This window comes from Phalaenopsis equestris, unplaced genomic scaffold (genome assembly GCF_001263595.1).
Source record: "Phalaenopsis equestris unplaced genomic scaffold, ASM126359v1 Scaffold001045, whole genome shotgun sequence".
NCBI classification, from domain to species: Eukaryota; Viridiplantae; Streptophyta; class Magnoliopsida; order Asparagales; family Orchidaceae; genus Phalaenopsis; species Phalaenopsis equestris.
Window position 1 is genome coordinate 172,379 of NW_018165484.1, and position 6,015 is coordinate 178,393.

Consider the following 6,015-nt stretch of genomic DNA (forward strand, 5'->3'; position numbering starts at 1 on the left):
TGCGATCAATTTTTTTAGGTTTCCTATGGTTAGAGAAGGTGAGGAAAATATTGTGAGGGTCTGAATAATTTTGTATATTTTGTTATTAATTAAATATTTTTACCTTGTATTAATTTATTTAAATTAAATATAAATAAAAAAATTAACAAAATTAATTCCACATTGTTCATAAAAATCATTTCAACTCACTGTAAAAATTGCAAATTTATTTAAGTTGATTTGGCCATTAAAGTGAATTTTGTAAGTAAAAATAGTATTTTTGCACAAAATAAATTATATTAAATTAAATAAGCTTGGAAAAACTATGAAAAATAATTTTCTTTATTCCTTGTGATTAGGGGCATTTAATAAAAATAAAAACCATTTTTGTGAAAATACTTTTTTAAAATATATTTTGAACTAAAAATAATTAAAATAATCAAAATTTTCAAAAAAAATAGTTCAAAATGTGTCCAATTGTTCCCTGATAATTTAGGACACCTTAAAACAGTTTTCTTGATTTTTTTAAATAAAAAATAAATTTCTAAAGGCCTAAAAATGCATTTTTCTCATTTTCCATTAAAATAATTATAATAAATTCAAAATAAATCATAAAAAATATAAAATTTATTCCTCTTACTTTCTTGGACTTATGAGGGTTTAATAAAAATTTAAAGTTGATTTTTTAATATTAAAACATATATTTTTTTTGTATTTACATAATCATTAAAAATGATCTTTAAATAATTATAATAATTAAAATATTATTCAAAAATCATAAAATTTTGTCTGAGTATTCTTCTGACCCAGGCAAACCTCAATAATTTTTCCATAAATTGAAACTTCACTTTGATTAATTAAATAAATTAACATTGAAAAATCCTTTTTTTGAGTTAAAATAATTATTTAAATTAAATCAAATTTTGAAAAATCATATTCTCCTACCTGATAGTTTAATTGATCCATGGATGGGATACTCAAGGATTTTCAGGGCCATTTGAATTTCGCTTGAAGATCTATAAGATGAAAGGCCCAAAGGGCAAAGAGGTAATTTTAGATTTTGGTACCTTAATCAAAATTTAGGATTAACCATTGGGGATGGGTAATTTTGATCCTTAATGAATGCATTGGATGATTGAAATGCAATGGGTTAAAGGTAGAAACTCACCTACCACCTTGTCACAATATCAACAAAATCATAGTTTTCCTAATCTTCATGACTTGGAAGTCAATTAAGATCAAATGAAATTAAGATCAAATGATTTAGATCAAATGATTTTTAAGTGATGGGCTTATGCTAGGAAGATGATAATTCACTTGTCTTAAGCCTAAAATTGATGATGATTTAATCTTTGAATAAGAATAATGTCACTTAAACCAAGATTTTAGCTACCGCCATTTTCCTCCATTATGATTTTACCGCCATTTTCCTCCATTATGATTGTTAAGGGCTTGGTAGTGACCTAGGCTCGATGTCTAAACTCAATTGATTGGATTTAGAAGATAATATGATTGGGGATTAACACTTCTTTAAGCACTTCAAGCCCATTTGTGTGAGCACCAAATCTTTAATAACTTGGGTCTGCCTTAGGGGCATTCATCCATATAACTCTCAAGTAAAATATAACTCTCAAGTAAAGTGTACTCTCAAGTAAAGTGTCAAATTGACTAAAAACTCTTATCCTTGAGATAATTGAATTGTCCAGCTTCACTGAGCAACGGGGTAGACACACTCAAAACTCGGATGACTAATAAAAATATACAATAAGTTCAAAAGATTAACTCAAAATAATTCAAGAGATCTTCAAAGTAGTTTAAGGTCATACCCCAAACCCTTTAAAATCTTTTGGATATTTTGAAGGACAAGTTGAACTTGTCATATTTTGTTCTAAAATCATCCACTAAGAACTTCAGAGGCTCAATAAAATCATAGCTTGGGTTTTGGTAGCTATACCCTCATCAACTCCTACAATTTAAATTCCTTGCAAAATTGTATACATGTCTTGCAAGTACTAACCTTTCAGGTGGAGGAACAAGAAGAATCGACAAGTACGTTTTTAAATTGGTGCATTTACCTTTCTGTACTACTTGCTTCAAACTTGCATGTTAAGCAACGATGTCACCATGCATGAAAACCACAACCGCTAGGATAACCACAAAACAAAAACAAAAATTTAAAAATCAAACAAGATAAAATTCACTGTCACAATATTCAAAATATAAGACAACTCAAAATTTAATCACAAACATCACAACACAAAAATCACAACTAAATTAAAATGTCTCTATCGGATGATCGGGAATCCCTTGGAGGAGGTAACATACGATTGCTAACAAGATTTCCCACAGTCTAAATGAAAGTATGAAACTCATTAAGTTGAGTTTAATAAATTCATTTGGACTAAGTGAATCCGCAAGAAAATAGTGGTACCGAAACGAGGGAACCGTAGGATCCTAACTGGTATCGCTATAATAAATTTTAATATACCCCATAATATTTAAATAACAATGTCCATTAGGAACATTTGATTTGACATCATGACTTGACACATTAGAAAACTTAAACTCACCACGACGAGGAGCTTGGAGCTAGCATTACGGGCAAGACGACCATCTTTAACAGTAAAACATGTCTGCATCAGCTAAACCATTCCTTAGAATTAAACAACAAGCCAAATAGCCATAGGAATACGAGGTTGTTTGCCTAGCGCCACATAAATCCTCAACTTCTCTTTAGGTCTTTGTACAGGTCTTTGTGCAGCTCTGCAGTACAATCTAAGTCATAACTCGTCTTAGGATTTCAAGGTTGTTGTTTATCACGACCTAAATCCTCACATCTTCCAGGCTATTTGTGTGATCATCTCACACGACTATAAGCCCTAATTAATAAAATTTGCAAGATGAAACATTAAATAATTTCTCTCTAAAACTGAAGCCAAACCATAGAGTAGCTTGTGAAGTCACTGAGGTTCTCCTCCAGATCTATGACATCCCCTAGTCGTTCTTCCTTTGGATTTCATAAAATATTCTAAATTTGAGTCATTCCCCTTTCATACCTTTTTGTCCGATCTCGTTGAAAAGTCCTATTTCTTTGAAATTCTTGAAGACAATATTCCTTGATTTTTACAGAGAGTTTTCTTAGGTGACTTCGGTTATATAAAAAGTGATTAACTATAAGGGCTTGCCTTTATAAAAAAAAATTTCCAAACTCAACTTAATATAAACCCTATTTAATTTTTCGTATTAAATAGAAAACTTGTCGGCTTATAATAAAATAGTTTCGCAAACCAAATAGATGTCATATATTTCTTAGTTTGTTTGATTGTGACTCAACCTCAAGTCTTGTGTTTATCTTTAGAGATAGATAAATAGCTTGAGGTATAGTGTTCTTTTATCTAAACTTTGAAAGATATGGAATCAGTTTGATTTCATATTTTTCTTATATACTATTTAGTGTCGACCAATGTTTTGATTTTTTATTTTTAGTTAATAGGAGACACATTAATTCATACATCTAATTCTTATGGCCTAAGTATAAATCTTGCGGCATATCAATTAACCTTATGAGTATTAATTAGCTTAATTTGTGTATTTGTTATAATAGAATATAAAGAATTAGAATCACATAAAACATCTCATATTTTCATAAGATCACTCATAAAAGTTATAAAATATTAGAGAATTAATCTTAGAAATAGTGAGTTTTTTTTAATTTTCTATTATTTATTATTTGAAAAAACAGGTTAAATAATTAAAATTTCAATCACTTCCTAAATTTTAAAAAATCATAGGTAAGTTTGGAATGACATCCTAACCCCTCAGTAAAAATTTAAAGTAATTGTAGTTAAATTAAGTGATTTTTTATTTATTTTAATATTGATTGAATTTTTGAAATTTAAGATTCATAGAACATTTAACACTGAAATCTTTTCATTTTTTTTATAATTTTATTATGGTTTAAAAATCTTATGGTTTAAATTTCAAAACTTTTGGTTCATTAATTAAACTTGGTGATTTTTATAAGTTTAGATAGTTTTTTAAGGTTAATTCTTTAATAATTGAATTTTTTATTTAATTAATTGAAATAGTTAACTTTGTGAATATCAATTGATACCACAAAATGGATTCTAATCTTGAATTTTGTCCCTTGATGAATTTTTTTTTCTGGAGTTGGAAAAGCTCCAGTTGGACTTATTATTATTTGGATTTATTTTAAATTTTTAAGAATTTTCTTAGGAAAATAGTTTAATTAAATCATTTAAAAAAATCATTTGATATTATAAAAGTCTAAAAAATTCTAAATAAATTAGAGATAAGGCCCAACTATTTTAAAAAAAATGTTTAGATCCAATTTGACTTGTATTTGGTGATTAATGCATTTTTTTTATTTCAAATGTGAAATTAATATAGTAATTCAAGAAATAATCAATTTATTAAAAATATTTTATTTTATTTTCTTGATAAGTACTTAATGTTTCATAGAGTGTGTGGTTAAAATTTTAAGACATTCAAACTTGTATTTTAATTGTTACAATTTCTTAAAGTTTGGGAGAGATTAAAGATCCAATTATTTAAATTCTTTTATTGATGTTATTAAGATTAATTAATGATTTAGCTAATTAATTCCTCTCAAAGCTTAACTACATCCTTTATGTTATATTTGTGTGTTAAACATTAATTAATTAAACTAATTAATTAATCTTAATTGTTTATATTGGCTTAATTAACCCCTAGTTAAACCATACTATTTTGCACTTAAGTGACCCAACAAAAAAGTGAAGATTTAAATTGACTAGGAGTATTGATTAAAGATTAGTTAATTATTATAAAGGATGATTAATTAATGAACATTAATTAATTAACACCAATCAATTAATTTAATTAACCCTATTGCTACTTGAATTTCATTGTCTATCATCACTTAACTTAGTGTGAGTGAGGGATTGAGTTAATTAGCTGGGCTAATTAAAGTGTGATTAATTATAATTAAAGCTAAATAATTAATTAATTACTTATTTAATATTTTAATTTAAGTAAAACTAATTAATTTATCATTAAGCGATTGATTATATTTTTAATCAAAGCAGATAATTTTCTTGAATTCATGTTTGTTTTTTTTTTTGTTTTTTCTTAAAGCTTTCTAAATTTAATTGTAGTGATTAAATTGAATTTAATCTGCTTTACATGGTCCCAAGCTCACTGTGTAAAACATTATCATGGGGTGGCTTCTTTTTGGTGAGAACCAATGAGTCCGGAAGTTGCATGGCGCGGAGTAGTTGATCCGATCTGATCTCTTCCTCCGGCACACGTTTCAGACCGTCCACAAAGAAGGCAACAATCCAATCCACGGGGAGGAGCTCACTAGAAATCACTATAGCAAAAAGAACCAAAGGAACCCAAGTGTGCCATCCAACAAGTAAAATATCCTAGTGTGTTGGTTTCCTTCAGAAACAACCAACACCAACACAGGACTTCAATCAACTCCGAGTCTCCCATAACCAACAGCTTGGTGGTGGCATTGCGAGAGGTTGGAGTGGGCTTTCGAGCTTGAAATCAGCTGAATGGAAGAAAACTTCTAACGGAACATAGCTCCTAAAATGGAGTTCAGATGAACTGAGGCTTTGCCAGCTCGAAGAGGGCAAGGAAGTTCTCAGTGGGCTTGCATGAGTTCGTAGAACAGAGAGAAGGATGCTCTCGTAGGGAAATTTTAGATTCAGAATGAATTCCCTCATCGCCTGAACCGTCCCCTGAATGAAGGCCAAGCAGTAGAAATTGCTTTTGTAGTTTATTTTAATTTATAATTCAGTTTAGGATTAAGTTATGTTTAGTTTAAAATTAAAGTTGTATTGTTTAGCTTGGTTTATTATTTAGTTTTATTTAAGGTTTAGGTTAGTCTAATATATAATTTTAATTTAGTTTTAGGTTTAGCTTGGTTTGTAATTGAGCTCATTTAGCATTAATTAGGTTTAGTCAAGTTAGATTTAGGTTATTTTATGTTTTAGTTTTAGTATGTATGTATGTATGTATGTATGTATG